The 20,949-nt window shown below is 39.3% G+C and overlaps 6 non-coding genes across 6 annotated transcripts; all 6 read right to left on the bottom strand.

Annotated features, from left to right (window-relative positions):
* Nucleotides 1-3,315: 3,315 nt before the first annotated feature.
* Nucleotides 3,316-3,408, bottom strand: TRNAI-UAU (transfer RNA isoleucine (anticodon UAU)). The gene is given in 2 exon segments: nt 3,316-3,351; nt 3,371-3,408. It is a non-coding gene; the product is annotated as a tRNA-Ile (tRNA).
* A 3,523-nt stretch (nt 3,409-6,931) lies between these two features.
* On the bottom strand, nt 6,932-7,024 carry TRNAI-UAU (transfer RNA isoleucine (anticodon UAU)). Its single transcript is given in 2 exon segments — nt 6,932-6,967; nt 6,987-7,024. It is a non-coding gene; the product is annotated as a tRNA-Ile (tRNA).
* An 810-nt stretch (nt 7,025-7,834) lies between these two features.
* Nucleotides 7,835-7,927, bottom strand: TRNAI-UAU (transfer RNA isoleucine (anticodon UAU)). The gene is given in 2 exon segments: nt 7,835-7,870; nt 7,890-7,927. It is a non-coding gene; the product is annotated as a tRNA-Ile (tRNA).
* A 1,710-nt stretch (nt 7,928-9,637) lies between these two features.
* On the bottom strand, nt 9,638-9,730 carry TRNAI-UAU (transfer RNA isoleucine (anticodon UAU)). Its single transcript is given in 2 exon segments — nt 9,638-9,673; nt 9,693-9,730. It is a non-coding gene; the product is annotated as a tRNA-Ile (tRNA).
* Nucleotides 9,731-11,441: 1,711 nt separating this feature from the next.
* On the bottom strand, nt 11,442-11,534 carry TRNAI-UAU (transfer RNA isoleucine (anticodon UAU)). Its single transcript is given in 2 exon segments — nt 11,442-11,477; nt 11,497-11,534. It is a non-coding gene; the product is annotated as a tRNA-Ile (tRNA).
* An 8,516-nt stretch (nt 11,535-20,050) lies between these two features.
* On the bottom strand, nt 20,051-20,143 carry TRNAI-UAU (transfer RNA isoleucine (anticodon UAU)). The gene is given in 2 exon segments: nt 20,051-20,086; nt 20,106-20,143. It is a non-coding gene; the product is annotated as a tRNA-Ile (tRNA).
* Nucleotides 20,144-20,949: the final 806 nt, after the last annotated feature.

Below are 20,949 nucleotides of genomic sequence, written 5' to 3'. Positions count from 1 at the left end.
TTTAGCTTCTGTGGTCATTTTTTACAAGCTAAACACTGCAAGACTGTTTTACAGTTGAAGCAAGGATAAAATATCAACTCTAGTGATGAGACACTTGCTGTAATGACTTCCAACTCAGACGGGACTTAAACCCACAACCACTGGCTTAGGAGAACAGTGCCTTATCCATTATGCCAGTGGTGCTTACTGATGTCCTTATTTAAGACTGATAGGTTTTTAATAGTCAATTATTTATTTTTGAAAAAAAGTGAAGCTGTTTACTGTGTTCTTTGCATTACCAAGTCCAGCAAGAAATGTGCTGGTACTATCCAGAGCTGTCAGTATGGATTATCATGCTATATTGCAGAAAATCAATTTGATGCAACTGCTTTGCCAACAGTATGTTAATCTTTTCCATTGCTGTTTTGTTGGCTGATTGAAGGAAGATATGCACTGCATTTGAACCAAAGCAGATGTGTGCTGACAACTTAAATGCACAATCATGTTTGTGTTTTTTCTTTATTCCATCCTTTGTAATATCATATTAAATATTAAGGTAGCAGTTTATAATCAATGACTAATGACATAAGAAAAGGAAAAAAAAAATAGTGTACAAAGATACTCAAGGTGAGGCTTGACCTCACAACCTTGGCATTGCTCAACAGATACTGTATTATAAGTTTCACGCGCTGACCAATTGCGCCACTGGAGCACTTTGCAGCATTAATTGGTTATGCTAGATGTGGATTTTATTCAATACAATCAGTACATTCATAAGAATTGAAAAAGAAAATCATTTTTGGTGATGACTGATGAGCAACAAAGGAACATGCATGCCAGATGGCACTTGAATAAGCTGTCCACGGTGATAGAAAAGGTTTTAAAAACAACAACAACAACAACAATGTTATCATAATAAATGTCATATTTTAGCTTCTGTGGTCATTTTTTACAAGCTAAACACTGCAAGACTGTTTTACAGTTGAAGCAAGGATAAAATATCAACTCTAGTGATGAGACACTTGCTGTAATGACTTCCAACTCAGACGGGACTTAAACCCACAACCACTGGCTTAGGAGAACAGTGCCTTATCCATTATGCCAGTGGTGCTTACTGATGTCCTTATTTAAGACTGATAGGTTTTTAATAGTCAATTATTTATTTTTGAAAAAAAGTGAAGCTGTTTACTGTGTTCTTTGCATTACCAAGTCCAGCAAGAAATGTGCTGGTACTATCCAGAGCTGTCAGTATGGATTATCATGCTATATTGCAGAAAATCTATTTGATGCAACTGCTTTACCAACAGTATGTTAATCTTTTCCATTGCTGTTTTGTTGGCTGACTGAAGGAAGATATGCAGTGCATTTGAACCAAAGCAGATGTGTGCTGACAACTTAAATGCACAATCATGTTTTTGTTTTTTCTTTCTTTCTTCCATCCTTTGTAATATCATATTAAATATTAAGGTAGCAGTTTATAATCAATGACTAATGACATAAGAAAAGGAAAAAAAAAACAGTACACAAAGATGCTCCAAGTGAGGCTTGAACTCACAACCTCGGCATTGCTCAACAGATACTGTCTTATAAGTTTCGTGCGCTTACCAATTGTGCCACTGGAGCATTTTGCTGCATTAATTGGTTATGCTAGATGTGGATTTTATTCAATACAATCAGTACATTCATAAGAATTGAAAAAGAAAATCATTTTCAGTGATGAATGATGAGCAACAAAGGAACATGCATGCCAGATGGCACTTGAATAAGCTGTCCACGGTGATAGAAAAGGTTTAAAAAACAACAACAACAACAATGTTATCATAATAAATGTCATATTTTAGCTTATGTGGTCATTTTTTACAAGCTAAACACTGCAAGACTGTTTTACAGTTAAAGCAAAGATAAAATATCAACTCTAGTGATGAGACACTTGCTGTAATGACTTCCAACTCAGACGGGACTTAAACCCACAACCACTGGCTTAGGAGAACAGTGCCTTATCCATTATGCCAGTGGTGCTTACTGATGTCATTATTTAAGACTGATAGGTTTTTAATAGTCAATTATTTATTTTTGAAAAAAAGTGAAGCTGTTTACTGTGTTCTTTGCATTACCAAGTCCAGCAAGAAATGTGCTGGTACTATCCAGAGCTGTCAGTATGGATTATCATGCTATATTGCAGAAAATCAATTTGATGCAACTGCTTTACCAACAGTATGTTAATCTTTTCCATTGCTGTTTTGTTGGCTGACTGAAGGAAGATATGCAGTGCATTTGAACCAAAGCAGATGTGTGCTGACAACTTAAATGCACAATCATGTTTGTGTTTTTTCTTTCTTCCATCCTTTGTAATATCATATTAAATATTAAGGTAGCAGTTTATAATCAATGACTAATGACATAAAAAAAGGAAAAAAAAACATTATACAAAGCTGTTCCAAGTGAGGCTTGAACTCACAACATCGGCATTGCTCAACAGATACTGTCTTATAAGTACCGCGCGCTGACCAATTGCGCCACTGGAGCACTTTGCAGCATTAATTAGTTATGCTAGATGTGGATTTTATTCAATACAATCAGTACAGTCATAAGAATTGAAAAAGAAAATCATTTTTGGTGATGAATGATGAGCAACAAAGGAACATGCATGCCAGATGGCACTTGAATAAGCTGTCCACGGTGATAGAAAAGGTTTAAAAAACAACAGCAACAATGTTATCATAATTAATGTCATATTTTAGCTTCTGTGGTCACTTTTTACAAGCTAAACACTGCAAGACTGTTTTACAGTTGAAGCAAGGATAAAATATCAACTCTACTGATGAGACACTTGCTGTAATGACTTCCAACTCAGACGGGACTTAAACCCACAACCACTGGCTTAGGAGAACAGTGCCTTATCCATTATTCCAGTGGTGCTCACTGATGTCCTTATTTAAGACTGTTAGGTTTTTAATAGTCAATTATTTATTTTTAAAAAAAAGTGAAGCTGTTTACTGTGTTCTTTGCATTACCAAGTCCAGCAAGAAATGTGCTGGTACTATCCAGAGCTGTCAGTATGGATTATCATGCTATATTGCAGAAAATCAATTTGATGCAACTGCTTTACCAACAGTATGTTAATCTTTTCCATTGCTGTTTTGTTGGCTGACTGAAGGAAGATATGCAGTGCATTTGAACCAAAGCAGATGTGTGCTGACAACTTAAATGCACAATCATGTTTGTGTTTTTTCTTTCTTTCTTCCATCCTTTGTAATATCATATTAAATATTAAGGTAGCAGTTTATAATCAATGACTAATGACATAAGAAAAGGAAAAAAAACAGAATACAAAGATGCTCCAGGTGAGGCTTGAACTCACAACCTCGGCATTGCTCAACAAATACTGTCTTATAAGTACCACGCGCTGACCAATTGCGCCACTGGAGCACTTTGCAGCATTAATTGGTTATGCTAGATGTGGATTTTATTCAATACAATCAGTACATTCATAAGAATTGAAAAAGAAAATCATTTTTGGTGATGAATGATGAGCAACAAAGGAACATGCATGCCAGATGGCACTTGAATAAGCTGTCCACAGTGATAGAAAAGGTTTAAAAAACAACAACAACAACAATGTTATCATAATTAATGTCATATTTTAGCTTCTGTGGTCATTTTTTACAAGCTAAACACTGCAAGACTGTTTTACAGTTGAAGCAAGGATAAAATATCAACTCTAGTGATGAGACACTTGCTGTAATGACTTCCAACTTAGACGGGACTTAAACCCACAACCACTGGCTTAGGAGTACAGTGCCTTATCCATTATGCCTGTGGTGCTTACTGATGTCCTTATTTAAGACTGATAGGTTTTTAATAGTCAATTATTTATTTTTGAAAAAAGTGAAGCTGTTTACTGTGTTCTTTGCATTACCAAGTCCAGCAAGAAATGTGCTGGTACTATCCAGAGCTGTCAGTATGGATTATCATGCTATATTGCAGAAAATCAATTTGATGCAACTGCTTTACCAACAGTATGTTAATCTTTTCCATTGCTGTTTTGTTGGCTGACTGAAGGAAGATATGCAGTGCATTTGAACCAAAGCAGATGTGTGCTGACAACTTAAATGCACAATCATGTTTGTGTTTTTTCTTTCTTTCTTCCATCCTTTGTAATATCATATTAAATATTAAGGTAGCAGTTTATAATCAATGACTAATGACATAAGAAAAGGAAAAAAAAATAGTATACAAAGATGCTCCAGGTGAGGCTTGACCTCACAAGCTTGGCATTGCTCAACAGATACTGTATTATAAGTTTCGCGCGCTGACCAATTGCTCCACTGGAGCACTTTGCAGCATTAATTGGTTATGCTAGATGTGGATTTTATTCAATACAATCAGTACATTCATAAGAATTGAAAAAGAAAATCATTTTTGGTGATGAATGATGAGCAACAAAGGAACATGCATGCCAGATGGCACTTGAATAAGCTGTCCACGGTGATAGAAAAGGTTTAAAAAACAACAACAACAATGTTATCATAATAAATGTCATATTTTAGCTTCTGTGGTCATTTTTTACAAGCTAAACACTGCAAGACTGTTTTACAGTTGAAGCAAGGATAAAATATCAACTCCACTGATGAGACACTTGCTGTAATGACTTCCAACTCAGACGGGACTTAAACCCACAACCACTGGCTTAGGAGAACAGTGCCTTATTCATTATGCCAGTGGTGCTTACTGATGTCCTTATTTAAGACTGATAGGGTTTTAATAGTCAATTATTTATTTTTGAAAAAAAATTTAAGCTGTTTACTGTGTTCTTTGCATTACCAAGTCCAGCAAGAAATGTGCTGGTACTATCCAGAGCTGTCAGTATGGATTATCATGCTATATTGCAGAAAATCAATTTGATGCAACTGCTTTACCAACAGTATGTTATTCTTTTCCATTGCTGTTTTGTTGGCTGACTGAAGGAAGATATGCAGTGCATTTGAATCAAAGCAGATGTGTGCTGACAACTTAAATGCACAATCATGTTTGTGTGTTTTCTTTCTTTCTTCCATCCTTTGTAATATCATATTAAATATTAAGGCTACAAGTTTATAATCAATGACTAATGACATTAGAAAAGGAAAAAAAACAGTGTACAAAGATGCTCCAGGTGAGGCTTGAACTCACAACCTTGGCATTGCTCAACAGATACTGTCTTATAAGTACCGCGTGCTGACCTACTGCACCACTGGAGCACTTTGCAACATTGATTGGTTATGCTAGATGTGGATTTTATTCAATGCAATCAGTACAGTCATAAGAATTGAAAAAGAAAATCATTTTTGGTGATGAATGATGAGCAACAAAGGAACATGCATGCCAGATGGTACTTAAATAAGATGTCCACGGTGATAGAAAATGTTTAAAAAAAACAACAACAATGTTATCATAATAAATGTCATTTTTTAGCTTCTGTGGTCATTTTTTGCAAGCTAAACACTGCAAGACTGTTTTACAGTTGAAGCAAGGATAAAATATCAATTCTAGTGATGAGACACTTGCTGTAATGACTTCCACCCCATATGGAACTTGGACCCCCTGTCTTAGGAGGGCAGTGACTTATCCATTATGCCAGTGGTGCTTACTGATGTTCTTATTTAAGACTGATAGGTTTTTAATAGTCAATTATTTATTTTTGAAAAAATGTGAAGCTGTTTACTGTGTTCTTTGCATTACCAAGTCCAGCAAGAAATGTGCTGGTGCTATCCAGAGCTGTCAGTATGGATTATCATGCTATATTGGAGAAAATCAATTTGATGCAACTGCTTTACCAACAGTATGTTAATCTTTTCCATTGCTGTTTTGTTGGCTGACTGAAGGAAGATATGCAGTGCATTTGAACCAAAGCAGATGTGTGCTGACAACTTAAATGCACAATCATGTTTGTGTTTTTTCTTTCTTTCTTCCATCCTTTGTAATATCATATTAAATATTAAGGTAGCAGTTTATAATCAATGACTAATGACATAAGAAAAGGAAAAAAAAACATTATACAAAGATGCTCCAGGTGAGGCTTGACCTCACAACCTTGGCATTGCTCAACAGATACTGTCTTATAAGTTTCGCGCGCTGACCAATTGCGCCACTGGAGCACTTTGCAGCATTAATTGGTTATGCTAGATGTGGATTTTATTCAATACAATCAGTACATTCATAAGAATTGAAAAAGAAAATCATTTATGGTGATGAATGATGAGCAACAAAGGGACATGCATGCCAGATGGCACTTGAATAAGCTGTCCACGGTGATAGAAAAGGTTTAAAAAACAACAACAACAACAATGTTATCATAATAAATGTCATATTTTAGCTTCTGTGGTCATTTTTTACAAGCTAAACACTGCAAGACTGTTTTACAGTTGAAGCAAGGATAAAATATCAACTCTAGTGATGAGACACTTGCTGTAATGACTTCCAACTCAGACGGGACTTAAACCCACAACCACTGGCTTAGGAGAACAGTGCCTTATCCATTATGCCAGTGGTGCTTACTGATGTCCTTATTTAAGACTGATAGGTTTTTAATAGTCAATTATTTATTTTTGAAAAAAAGTGAAGCTGTTTACTGTGTTCTTTGCATTACCAAGTCCAGCAAGAAATGTGCTGGTACTATGCAGAGCTGTCAGTATGGATTATCATGCTATATTGCAGAAAATCAATTTGATGCAACTGCTTTACCAGCAGTATGTTAATCTTTTCCATTGCTGTTTTGTTGGCTGACTGAAGGAAGATATGCAGTGCATTTGAACCAAAGCAGATGTGTGCTGACAACTTAAATGCACAATCATGTATGTGTGTTTTCTTTCTTTCTTCCATCCTTTGTAATAGCATATTAAATATTAAGGTAGCAGTTTATAATCAATGACTAATGACATAAAAAAAGGAAAAAAAAAACATTATACAAAGCTGCTCAAGGTGAGGCTTGAACTCACAACCTCGGCATTGCTCAACAGATACTTTATTATAAGTACCGCGCGCTGACCAATTGCGCCACTGGAGCACTTTGCAGCGTTAATTGGTTATGCTAGATGTGGATTTTATTCAATACAATCAGTACAGTCATAAGAATTGAAAAAGAAAATAATTTTTGGTGATGAATGATGAGCAACAAAGGAACATGCATGCCAGATGGCACTTGAATAAGCTGTCCACGGTGATAGAAAAGGTTTAAAAAACAACAGCAACAATGTTATCATAATTAATGTCATATTTTAGCTTCTGTGGTCACTTTTTACAAGCTAAACACTGCAAGACTGTTTTACAGTTGAAGCAAGGATAAAATATCAACTCTACTGATGAGACACTTGCTGTAATGACTTCCAACTCAGACGGGACTTAAACCCACAACCACTGGCTTAGGAGAACAGTGCCTTATCCATTATTCCAGTGGTGCTCACTGATGTCCTTATTTAAGACTGTTAGGTTTTTAATAGTCAATTATTTATTTTTAAAAAAAAGTGAAGCTGTTTACTGTGTTCTTTGCATTACCAAGTCCAGCAAGAAATGTGCTGGTACTATCCAGAGCTGTCAGTATGGATTATCATGCTATATTGCAGAAAATCAATTTGATGCAACTGCTTTACCAACAGTATGTTAATCTTTTCCATTGCTGTTTTGTTGGCTGACTGAAGGAAGATATGCAGTGCATTTGAACCAAAGCAGATGTGTGCTGACAACTTAAATGCACAATCATGTTTGTGTTTTTTCTTTCTTTCTTCCATCCTTTGTAATATCATATTAAATATTAAGGTAGCAGTTTATAATCAATGACTAATGACATAAGAAAAGGAAAAAAAACAGAATACAAAGATGCTCCAGGTGAGGCTTGAACTCACAACCTCGGCATTGCTCAACAAATACTGTCTTATAAGTACCGCGCGCTGACCAATTGCGCCACTGGAGCACTTTGCAGCGTTAATTGGTTATGCTAGATGTGGATTTTATTCAATACAATCAGTACAGTCATAAGAATTGAAAAAGAAAATAATTTTTGGTGATGAATGATGAGCAACAAAGGAACATCCATGCCAGATGGCACTTGAATAAGCTGTCCACTGTGATAGAAAAGGTTTAAAAAACAACAACAACAATGTTATCATAATTAATGTCATATTTTAGCTTCTGTGGTCATTTTTTACAAGCTAAACACTGCAGGACTGTTTTACAGTTGAAGCAAGGATAAAATATAAACTCTAGTGATGAGACACTTTCTGTAATGACTTCCAACTCAGACGGGACTTAAACCCACAACCACTGGCTTAGGAGAACAGTGCCTTATTCATTATGCCAGTGGTGCTTACTGATGTCCTTATTTAAGACTGATAGGGTTTTAATAGTCAATTATTTATTTTTGAAAAAAAATTTAAGCTGTTTACTGTGTTCTTTGCATTACCAAGTCCAGCAAGAAATGTGCTGGTACTATCCAGAGCTGTCAGTATGGATTATCATGCTATATTGCAGAAAATCAATTTGATGCAACTGCTTTACCAACAGTATGTTATTCTTTTCCATTGCTGTTTTGTTGGCTGACTGAAGGAAGATATGCAGTGCATTTGAATCAAAGCAGATGTGTGCTGACAACTTAAATGCACAATCATGTTTGTGTGTTTTCTTTCTTTCTTCCATCCTTTGTAATATCATATTAAATATTAAGGCTACAAGTTTATAATCAATGACTAATGACATTAGAAAAGGAAAAAAAACAGTGTACAAAGATGCTCCAGGTGAGGCTTGAACTCACAACCTTGGCATTGCTCAACAGATACTGTCTTATAAGTACCGCGTGCTGACCTACTGCACCACTGGAGCACTTTGCAACATTGATTGGTTATGCTAGATGTGGATTTTATTCAATGCAATCAGTACAGTCATAAGAATTGAAAAAGAAAATCATTTTTGGTGATGAATGATGAGCAACAAAGGAACATGCATGCCAGATGGTACTTAAATAAGATGTCCACGGTGATAGAAAATGTTTAAAAAAAACAACAACAACGTTATCATAATAAATGTCATTTTATAGCTTCTGTGGTCATTTTTTGCAAGCTAAACACTGCAAGACTGTTTTACAGTTGAAGCAAGGATAAAATATCAATTCTAGTGATGAGACACTTGCTGTAATGACTTCCACCCCATATGGAACTTGGACCCCCTGTCTTAGGAGGGCAGTGACTTATCCATTATGCCAGTGGTGCTTACTGATGTTCTTATTTAAGACTGATAGGTTTTTAATAGTCAATTATTTATTTTTGAAAAAATGTGAAGCTGTTTACTGTGTTCTTTGCATTACCAAGTCCAGCAAGAAATGTGCTGGTGCTATCCAGAGCTGTCAGTATGGATTATCATGCTATATTGCAGAAAATCAATTTGATGCAACTGCTTTACCAACAGTATGTTAATCTTTTCCATTGCTGTTTTGTTGGCTGACTGAAGGAAGATATGCAGTGCATTTGAACCAAAGCAGATGTGTGCTGACAACTTAAATGCACAATCATGTTTGTGTTTTTTCTTTCTTTCTTCCATCCTTTGTAATATCATATTAAATATTAAGGTAGCAGTTTATAATCAATGACTAATGACATAAGAAAAGGAAAAAAAAAACATTATACAAAGCTGCTCAAGGTGAGGCTTGAACTCACAACCTCGGCATTGCTCAACAGATACTGTATTATAAGTACCGCGCGCTGACCAATTGCGCCACTGGAGCACTTTGCAGCGTTAATTGGTTATGCTAGATGTGGATTTTATTCAATACAATCAGTACAGTCATAAGAATTGAAAAAGAAAATAATTTTTGGTGATGAATGATGAGCAACAAAGGAACATCCATGCCAGATGGCACTTGAATAAGCTGTCCACTGTGATAGAAAAGGTTTAAAAAACAACAACAACAATGTTATCATAATTAATGTCATATTTTAGCTTCTGTGGTCATTTTTTACAAGCTAAACACTGCAGGACTGTTTTACAGTTGAAGCAAGGATAAAATATAAACTCTAGTGATGAGACACTTTCTGTAATGACTTCCAACTCAGACGGGACTTAAACCCACAACCACTGGCTTAGGAGAACAGTGCCTTATTCATTATGCCAGTGGTGCTTACTGATGTCCTTATTTAAGACTGATAGTGTTTTAATAGTCAACTATTTATTTTTGAAAAAAAATTTAAGCTGTTTACTGTGTTCTTTGCATTACCAAGTCCAGCAAGAAATGTGCTGGTACTATCCAGAGCTGTCAGTATGGATTATCATGCTATATTGCAGAAAATCAATTTGATGCAACTGCTTTACCAACAGTATGTTATTCTTTTCCATTGCTGTTTTGTTGGCTGACTGAAGGAAGATATGCAGTGCATTTGAATCAAAGCAGATGTGTGCTGACAACTTAAATGCACAATCATGTTTGTGTGTTTTCTTTCTTTCTTCCATCCTTTGTAATATCATATTAAATATTAAGGCTACAAGTTTATAATCAATGACTAATGACATAAGAAAAGGAAAAAAAACAGTATACAAAGATGCTCCAGGTGAGGCTTGAACTCACAACCTTGACATTGCTCAACAGATACTGTCTTATAAGTACCGCGTGCTGACCAACTGCGCCACTGGAGCACTTTGCAACATTGATTGGTTATGCTAGATGTGGATTTTATTCAATGCAATCAGTACAGTCATAAGAATTGAAAAAGAAAATCATTTTTGGTGATGAATGATGAGCAACAAAGGAACATGCATGCCAGATGGTACTTAAATAAGATGTCCACGGTGATAGAAAATGTTTAAAAAAAAACAACAACAATGTTATCATAATAAATGTCATTTTTTAGCTTCTGTGGTCATTTTTTGCAAGCTAAACACTGCAAGACTGTTTTACAGTCGAAGCAAGGATAAAATATCAATTCTAGTGATGAGACACTTGCTGTAATGACTTCCACCCCATATGGAACTTGGACCCCCTGTCTTAGGAGGGCAGTGACTTATCCATTATGCCAGTGGTGCTTACTGATGTTCTTATTTAAGACTGTTAGGTTTTTAATAGTCAATTATTTATTTTTGAGGAAAAAGTGAAGCTGTTGACTGTGTTCTTTGCATTACCAAGTCCAGCAAGAAATGTGCTGGTACTATCCAGAGCTGTCAGTATGGATTATCATGCTATATGGCAGAAAATCAATTTGATGCAACTGCTTTACCAACAGTATGTTAATCTTTTCCATTGCTGTTTTGTTGGCTGACTGAAGGAAGATATGCAGTGCATTTGAACCAAAGCAGATGTGTGCTGACAACTTAAATGCACAATCATGTTTGTGTTTTTTCTTTCTTTCTTCCATCCTTTGTAATATCATATTAAATATTAAGGTAGCAGTTTATAATCAATGACTAATGACATAAAAAAAGGAAAAAAAAACATTAGACAAAGCTGCTCCAAGTGAGGCTTGAACTCACAACCTCGGCATTGCTCAACAGATACTGTCTTATAAGTACCGCGCGCTGACCAATTGCGCCACTGGAGCACTTTGCAGCATTAATTGGTTATGCTAGATGTGGATTTTATTCAATACAATCAGTACAGTCATAAGAATTGAAAAAGAAAATCATTTTTGGTGATGAATGATGAGCAACAAAGGCACATGCATGCCAGATGGCACTTGAATAAGCTGTCCACTGTGATAGAAAAGGTTTAAAAAACAACAACAACAATGTTATCCTAATTAATGTCATATTTAAGCTTCTGTGGTCATTTTTTACAAGCTAAACACTGCAAGACTGTTTTACAGTTGAAGCAAGGATAAAATATTAACTCTAGTGATGAGACACTTGCTGTAATGACTTCCAACTCAGACGGGACTTAAACCCACAACCACTGGCTTAGGAGAACAGTGCCTTATCCATTATGCCAGTGGTGCTTACTGATGTCCTTATTTAAGACTGTTAGGTTTTTAATAGTCAATTATTTATTTTTGAAAAAAAGTGAAGCTGTTTACTGTGTTCTTTGCATTACCAAGTCCAGCAAGAAATGTGCTGGTACTATCCAGAGCTGTAAGTATGGATTATCATGCTATATTGCAGAAAATCAATTTGATGCAACTGCTTTACCAACAGTATGTTAATCTTTTCCATTGCTGTTTTGTTGGCTGACTGAAGGAAGATATGCCGTGCATTTGAACCAAAGCAGATGTGTGCTGACAACTTAAATGCACAATCATTAGAGATGAGCGGGTTCGGTTCCTCGGAATCCGAACCCGCCCGAACTTCAGCTTTTTTTACACGGATCCGAGCGACTCGGATCTTCCCGCCTTGCTCGGTTAACCCGAGCGCGCCCGAACGTCATCATGACGCTGTCGGATTCTCGCGAGGCACGGATTCTATCGCGAGACTCGGATTCTATATAAGGAGCCGCGCGTCGCCGCCATTTTCACACGTGCATTGAGATTGATAGGGAGAGGACGTGGCTGGCGTCCTCTCCATTTAGATTATAAGAGAGAGAGATTTACTGGAGCTTAGGAGTAGGAGGAGTACTGTAGAAGTGTAGAGAGTGCAGAGAGTTTACTAGTGAGTGACCACCAGACAGTGCAGTTTATTTAATATATCCGTTCTCTGCCTGAAAAAAGCGATACACACAGTGACTCAGTCACATACCATATCTGTGTGCACTGCTCAGGCTCAGCCCAGTGTGCTGCATCATCTATATATATTATATATCTGTCTGACTGCTCAGCTCACACAGCTTATAATTGTGGGGGAGACTGGGGAGCACTGCAGTGCCAGTTATAGGTTATAGCAGGAGCCAGGAGTACATAATATTATATAGTGAGTGACCACCAGACAGTGCAGTTTATTTAATATATCCGTTCTCTGCCTGAAAAAAGTGATACACACAGTGACTCAGTCACATACCATATCTGTGTGCACTGCTCAGGCTCAGCCCAGTGTGCTGCATCATCTATATATATTATATATCTGTCTGACTGCTCAGCTCACACAGCTTATAATTGTGGGGGAGACTGGGGAGCACTGCAGTGCCAGTTATAGGTTATAGCAGGAGCCAGGAGTACATAATATTATATAGTGAGTGACCACCAGACAGTGCAGTTTATTTAATATATCCGTTCTCTGCCTGAAAAAAGCGATACACACAGTGACTCAGTCACATACCATATCTGTGTGCACTGCTCAGGCTCAGCCCAGTGTGCTGCATCATCTATATATATTATATATCTGTCTGACTGCTCAGCTCACACAGCTTATAATTGTGGGGGAGACTGGGGAGCACTGCAGTGCCAGTTATAGGTTATAGCAGGAGCCAGGAGTACATAATATTATATTAAAATTAAACAGTGCACACTTTTGCTGCAGGAGTGCCACTACCAGTGTGACTGACCAGTGACCTGACCACACTGACCACCAGTATAGTTAGTAGTATACTTATATTGTGATTGCCTGAAAAAGTTAAACACTCGTCGTGTGACTTCACTTGTGTGTTGTTGTTTTTTTTATTCTATAAAAATAAAACTCATTCTGCTGACAGACAGTGTCCAGCAGGTCCGTCATTATATAATATATAATATATACCTGTCCGGCTGCAGTAGTGATATATATATATTTTTTATATCATTTATCATCCAGTCGCAGCAGACACAGTACGGTAGTTCACGGCTGTGGCTACCTCTGTGTCTGCACTCGGCAGGCAGTCCGTCCATAATTGTATACCACCTAACCGTGGTTTTTTTTTCTTCTTTATACATACATACTACTACGACATCTCTTTATCAACCAGTCTATATTAGCAGCAGACACAGTACAGTACGGTAGTTCACGGCTGTGGCTACCTCTGTGTCTGCACTCGGCAGGCAGTCCGTCCATAATTGTATACCACCTAACCGTGGTTTTTTTTTCTTTCTTCTTTATACATACATAGTTACATAGACATCTCTTTATCAACCAGTCTATATTAGCAGCAGACACAGTACAGTACGGTAGTTCACGGCTGTGGCTACCTCTGTGTCTGCACTCGGCAGGCAGTCCGTCCATAATTGTATACCACCTAACCGTGGTTTTTTTTTCTTTCTTCTTTATACATACATAGTTACATAGACATCTCTTTATCAACCAGTCTATATTAGCAGCAGACACAGTACAGTACGGTAGTTCACGGCTGTGGCTACCTCTGTGTCTGCACTCGGCAGGCAGTCCGTCCATAATTGTATACCACCTAACCGTGTTTTTTTTTTCTTTCTTCTTTATACATACATACTACTACGACATCTCTTTATCAACCAGTCTATATTATTAGCAGCAGACACAGTACAGTACGGTAGTTCACGGCTGTGGCTACCTCTGTGTCTGCACTCGGCAGGCAGTCCGTCCATAATTGTATACCACCTAACCGTGGTTTTTTTTTCTTTCTTCTTTATACATACATAGTTACATAGACATCTCTTTATCAACCAGTCTATATTAGCAGCAGACACAGTACAGTACGGTAGTTCACGGCTGTGGCTACCTCTGTGTCTGCACTCGGCAGGCAGTCCATAATTGTATACTAGTATCCATCTCCATTGTTTACCTGAGGTGCCTTTTAGTTGTGCCTATTAAAATATGGAGAACAAAAATGTTGAGGTTCCAAAATTAGGGAAAGATCAAGATCCACTTCCACCTCGTGCTGAAGCTGCTGCCACTAGTCATGGCCGAGACGATGAAATGCCAGCAACGTCGTCTGCCAAGGCCGATGCCCAATGTCATAGTACAGAGCATGTCAAATCCAAAACACCAAATATCAGAAAAAAAAGGACTCCAAAACCTAAAATAAAATTGTCGGAGGAGAAGCGTAAACTTGCCAATATGCCATTTACGACACGGAGTGGCAAGGAACGGCTGAGGCCCTGGCCTATGTTCATGGCTAGTGGTTCAGCTTCACATGAGGATGGAAGCACTCAGCCTCTCGCTAGAAAAATGAAAAGACTCAAGCTGGCAAAAGCAGCACAGCAAAGAACTGTGCATTCTTCGAAATCCCAAATCCACAAGGAGAGTCCAATTGTGTCGGTTGCGATGCCTGACCTTCCCAACACTGGACGTGAAGAGCATGCGCCTTCCACCATTTGCACGCCCCCTGCAAGTGCTGGAAGGAGCACCCGCAGTCCAGTTCCTGATAGTCAGATTGAAGATGTCAGTGTTGAAGTACACCAGGATGAGGAGGATATGGGTGTTGCTGGCGCTGGGGAGGAAATTGACCAGGAGGATTCTGATGGTGAGGTGGTTTGTTTAAGTCAGGCACCCAGGGAGACACCTGTTGTCCGTGGGAGGAATATGGCCGTTGACATGCCAGGTGAAAATACCAAAAAAATCAGCTCTTCGGTGTGGAGGTATTTCACCAGAAATGCGGACAACAGGTGTCAAGCCGTGTGTTCCCTTTGTCAAGCTGTAATAAGTAGGGGTAAGGACGTTAACCACCTCGGAACATCCTCCCTTATACGTCACCTGCAGCGCATTCATAATAAGTCAGTGACAAGTTCAAAAACTTTGGGTGACAGCGGAAGCAGTCCACTGACCAGTAAATCCCTTCCTCTTGTAACCAAGCTCACGCAAACCACCCCACCAACTCCCTCAGTGTCAATTTCCTCCTTCCCCAGGAATGCCAATAGTCCTGCAGGCCATGTCACTGGCAATTCTGACGAGTCCTCTCCTGCCTGGGATTCCTCCGATGCATCCTTGCGTGTAACGCCTACTGCTGCTGGCGCTGCTGTTGTTGCTGCTGGGAGTCGATGGTCATCCCAGAGGGGAAGTCGGAAGCCCACTTGTACTACTTCCAGTAAGCAATTGACTGTTCAACAGTCCTTTGCGAGGAAGATGAAATATCACAGCAGTCATCCTGCTGCAAAGCGGATAACTGAGGCCTTGACAACTATGTTGGTGTTAGACGTGCGTCCGGTATCCGCCGTTAGTTCACAGGGAACTAGACAATTTATTGAGGCAGTGTGCCCCCGTTACCAAATACCATCTAGGTTCCACTTCTCTAGGCAGGCGATACCGAGAATGTACACGGACGTCAGAAAAAGACTCACCAGTGTCCTAAAAAATGCAGTTGTACCCAATGTCCACTTAACCACGGACATGTGGACAAGTGGAGCAGGGCAGGGTCAGGACTATATGACTGTGACAGCCCACTGGGTAGATGTATGGACTCCCGCCGCAAGAACAGCAGCGGCGGCACCAGTAGCAGCATCTCGCATCTCTTTCCTAGGCAGGCTACGCTTTGTATCACCGCTTTCCAGAATACGCACACAGCTGAAAACCTCTTACGGCAACTGAGGAAGATCATCGCGGAATGGCTTACCCCAATTGGACTCTCCTGTGGATTTGTGGCATCGGACAACGCCAGCAATATTGTGTGTGCATTAAATATGGGCAAATTCCAGCACGTCCAATGTTTTGCACATACCTTGAATTTGGTGGTGCAGAATTTTTAAAAAAACGACAGGGGCGTGCAAGAGATGCTGTCGGTGGCCAGAAGAATTGCGGGACACTTTCGGCGTACAGGCACCACGTACAGAAGACTGGAGCACCACCAAAAACTACTGAACCTGCCCTGCCATCATCTGAAGCAAGAAGTGGTAACGAGGTGGAATTCAACCCTCTATATGCTTCAGAGGTTGGAGGAGCAGCAAAAGGCCATTCAAGCCTATACAATTGAGCACGATATAGTAGGTGGAATGCACCTGTCTCAAGCGCAGTGGAGAATGATTTCAACGTTGTGCAAGGTTCTGATGCCCTTTGAACTTGCCACACGTGAAGTCAGTTCAGACACTGCCAGCCTGAGTCAGGTCATTCCCCTCATCAGGCTTTTGCAGAAGAAGCTGGAGACATTGAAGGAGGAGCTAACACGGAGCGATTCCGCTAGGCATGTGGGACTTGTGGATGGAGCCCTTAATTCGCTTAACAAGGATTCACGGGTGGTCAATCTGTTGAAATCAGAGCACTACATTTTGGCCACCGTGCTCGATCCTAGATTTAAAGCCTACCTTGGATCTCTCTTTCCGGCAGACACAAGTCTGCAGGGGTTGAAAGACCTGCTGGTGACAAAATTGTCAAGTCAAGCGGAACGCGACCTGTCAACATCTCCTCCTTCACATTCTCCCGCAACTGGGGGTGCGAGGAAAAGGCTCAGAATTCCGAGCCCACCCGCTGGCGGTGATGCAGGGCAGTCTGGAGCGACTGCTGATGCTGACATCTGGTCCGGACTGAAGGACCTGACAACGATTACGGACATGTCGTCTACTGTCACTGCATATGATTCTCTCAACATTGATAGAATGGTGGAGGATTATATGAGTGACCGCATCCAAGTAGGCACGTCACACAGTCCGTACTTATACTGGCAGGAAAAAGAGGCAATTTGGAGGCCCTTGCACAAACTGGCTTTATTCTACCTAAGTTGCCCTCCCACAAGTGTGTACTCCGAAAGAGTGTTTAGTGCCGCCGCTCACCTTGTCAGCAATCGGCGTACGAGGTTACATCCAGAAAATGTGGAGAAGATGATGTTCATTAAAATGAATTATAATCAATTCCTCCGCGGAGACATTGACCAGCAGCAATTGCCTCCACAAAGTACACAGGGAGCTGAGATGGTGGATTCCAGTGGGGACGAATTGATAATCTGTGAGGAGGGGGATGTACACGGTGATATATCGGAGGGTGATGATGAGGTGGACATCTTGCCTCTGTAGAGCCAGTTTGTGCAAGGAGAGATTAATTGCTTCTTTTTTGGGGGGGGTCCAAACCAACCCGTCATATCAGTCACAGTCGTGTGGCAGACCCTGTCACTGAAATGATGGGTTGGTTAAAGTGTGCATGTCCTGTTTTGTTTATACAACATAAGGGTGGGTGGGAGGGCCCAAGGACAATTCCATCATGCACCTCTTTTTTCTTTTCTTTTTCTTTGCATCATGTGCTGATTGGGGAGGGTTTTTTGGAAGAGACATCCTGCGTGACACTGCAGTGCCACTCCTAAATGGGCCCGGTGTTTGTGTCGGCCACTAGGGTCGCTAATCTTACTCACACAGTCAGCTACCTCATTGCGCCTCTTTTTTTCTTTGCGTCATGTGCTGTTTGGGGAGGGTTTTTTGGAAGGGACATCCTGCGTGACACTGCAGTGCCACTCCTAGATGGGCCCGGTGTTTGTGTCGGCCACTAGGGTCGCTAATCTTACTCACACAGCTACCTCATTGCGCCTCTTTTTTTCTTTTCGTCATGTGCTGTTTGGGGAGGGTTTTTTGGAAGGGACATCCTGCGTGACACTGCAGTGCCACTCCTAGATGGGCCCGGTGTTTGTGTCGGCCACTAGGGTCGCTAATCTTACTCACACAGCTACCTCATTGCGCCTCTTTTTTTCTTTGCGTCATGTGCTGTTTGGGGAGGGTTTTTTGGAAGGGCCATCCTGCGTGACACTGCAGTGCCACTCCTAGATGGGCCCGGTGTTTGTGTCGGCCACTAGGGTCGCTAATCTTACTCACACAGCTACCTCATTGCGCCTCTTTTTTTCTTTGCGTCATGTGCTGTTTGGGGAGGGTTTTTTGGAAGGGACATCCTGCGTGACACTGCAGTGCCACTCCTAGATGGGCCCGGTGTTTGTGTCGGCCACTAGGGTCGCTTATCTTACTCACACAGCGACCTCGGTGCAAATTTTAGGACTAAAAATAATATTGTGAGGTGTGAGGTATTCAGAATAGACTGAAAATGAGTGTAAATTATGGTTTTTGAGGTTAATAATACTTTGGGATCAAAATGACCCCCAAATTCTATGATTTAAGCTGTTTTTTAGTGTTTTTTTAAAAAAACACCCGAATCCAAAACACACCCGAATCCGACAAAAAAAATTCGGTGAGGTTTTGCCAAAACGCGTTCGAACCCAAAACACGGCCGCGGAACCGAACCCAAAACCAAAACACAAAACCCGAAAAATTTCAGGCGCTCATCTCTAACAATCATGTTTGTGTTTTTTCTTTCTTTCTTCCATCCTTTGTAATATCATATTAAATATTAAGGTAGCAGTTTATAATCAATGACTAATGACATAAGATGCTCCAGGTGAGGCTTGAACTTACAACCTCGGCATTGCTCAACAGATACTGTCTTATAAGTACCGCATGCTGACCAATTGCGCCACTGGAGCTCTTTGCAGCATTGATTGGTTATGCTAGATGTGGATTTTATTCAATACAATCAGTACAGTCATAAGAATTGAAAAAGAAAATCATTTTTGGTTATGAATGATGAGCAACAAAGGAACATGCATGCCAGATGGCACTTGAATAAGCTGTCCACGGTGATAGAAAAGGTTTAAAAAACAACAACAACAATGTTATCATAATTAATGTCATATTTTAGCTTCTGTGGTCATTTTTTACAAGCTAAATACTGCAAGACTGTTTTACAGTTGAAGCAAGGATAAAATATCAACTCTAGTGATGAGACACTTGCTGTAATGACTTCCAACTCAGATGGGACTTAAACCCACAACCACTGGCTTAGGAGTACAGTGCCTTATCCATTGTGCCAGTGGTGCTCACTGATGTCCTAATTTAAGACTGTTAGGTTTTTAATAGTCAATTATTTATTTTTGATGAAAAAGTGAAGCTGTTTACTGTGTTCTTTGCATTACCAAGTCCAGCAAGAAATGTGCTGGTACTATCCAGAGCTGTCAGTATGGATTATCATGCTATATTGCAGAAAATCAATTTGATGCAACTGCTTTACCAACAGTATGTTAATCTTTTCCATTGCTGTTTTGTTGGCTGACTGAAGGAAGATATGCAATGCATTTGAACCAAAGCAGATGTGTGCTGACAACTTAAATGCACAATCATGTTTGTGTTTTTTCTTTCTTTCATTCTTTCTTTCTTTCTTTCTTTCTTTCTTTCTTTCTTTCTTTCTTTCTTCCATCCTTTGTAATATCATATTAAATATTAAGGTAGCAGTTTATAATCAATGACTAATGACATAAAAAAAAGGAAAAAAAAACATTATACAAAGCTGCTCCAGGTGAGGCTTGAACTCACAACCTCGGCATTGCTCAACAGATACTGTTTTATAAGTACCGCGCGCTGACCAATTGCGCCACTGGAGCACTTTGCAGCATTAATTGGTTATTCTAGATGTGTATTTTATTCAATACAATCAGTACAGTCATAAGAATTGAAAAAGAAAATAATTTTTGGTGATGAATGATGAGCAACAAAGGAACATGCATGCCAGATGGCACTTGAATAAGCTGTCCACTGTGATAGAAAAGGTTTAAAAAACAACAACAACAACAATGTTATCATAATTAATGTCATATTTTAGCTTCCGTGGTCATTTTTTACAAGTTAAACACTGCAAGACTGTTTTACAGTTGAAGCAAGGATAAAATATAAACTCTAGTGATGAGACACTTGCTGTAATGACTTCCAACTCATACGGGACTTAAACCCACAACCACTGGCTTAGGAGAACAGTGCCTTATCCATTATGCCAGTGGTGCTTACTGATGTCCTTATTTAAGACTGATAGGTTTTTAATAGTCAATTATTTATTTTTGGGAAAAAATTGAAGCTGTTTACTGTGTTCTTTGCATTACCAAGTCCAGCAAGAAATGTGCTGGTACTATCCAGAGCTGTCAGTATAGATTATCATGCTATATTGCAGAAAATCAATTTGATGCAACTGCTTTACCAACAGTATGTTAATCTTTTCCATTGCTGTTTTGTTAGCTGACTGAAGGAAGATATGCAGTGCATTTGAACCAAAGCAGATGTGTGCTGACAACTTAAATGCACAATCATGTTTGTGTTTTTTCTTTCTTTCTTCCATCCTTTGTAATATCATATTAAATATTAAGGTAGCAGTTTATAATCAATGACTAATGACATAAGAAAAGGAAAAAAAACAGTA

Source organism: Pseudophryne corroboree, unplaced genomic scaffold (genome assembly GCF_028390025.1).
Source record: "Pseudophryne corroboree isolate aPseCor3 unplaced genomic scaffold, aPseCor3.hap2 scaffold_3026, whole genome shotgun sequence".
NCBI lineage: Eukaryota > Metazoa > Chordata > Amphibia > Anura > Myobatrachidae > Pseudophryne > Pseudophryne corroboree.
Note: the sequence above shows the minus strand (reverse complement) of the source record. Positions and strands in the feature narration are given on the sequence as shown.